Below are 499 nucleotides of genomic sequence, written 5' to 3' on the forward strand. Positions count from 1 at the left end.
CAAAGGTCATGGTGCCTATGGTACAAGGTATTATAAACTTGCCAGGATCTTGTTTCTTTTGAGGTAGAGTTTGCTGAATCCAGGTATCTAGGTCATTAATGAGCAAGGGAGGTTCACTTTCCCAAGTCTCATTACCAAACAACTTGGCATTCAGCTTCATGATAGCTCCTAAATATTGAGCAACTTGCTCTCCAGTTACATCTTCATCCTCTTCAGGGGAAGAATAGTCTTCAGAGCTCATGAATGGCAGAAGGAGATTTAATGGAATCTCTATGGTCTCTGTATGAGCCTCAGATTCCTTTGGATCCTTAATAGGAAATTCCTTCTTGCTTGAGGGGCGTCCCAGGAGGTCTTCCTCACTAGGATTTTCGTCCTCCTCCTCCCTTGTGCATTCGGCCACATTGATCACATCAATGGCCTTGCACTCTCCTTTTGGATTCTCTTCTGTATTGCTTGGGAGAATACTGGGAGGAGTTTCAATAACTTTCTTACTCAGCTG

Source organism: Arachis duranensis, chromosome 5 (assembly GCF_000817695.3).
Source record: "Arachis duranensis cultivar V14167 chromosome 5, aradu.V14167.gnm2.J7QH, whole genome shotgun sequence".
Classification (NCBI taxonomy): domain Eukaryota; kingdom Viridiplantae; phylum Streptophyta; class Magnoliopsida; order Fabales; family Fabaceae; genus Arachis; species Arachis duranensis.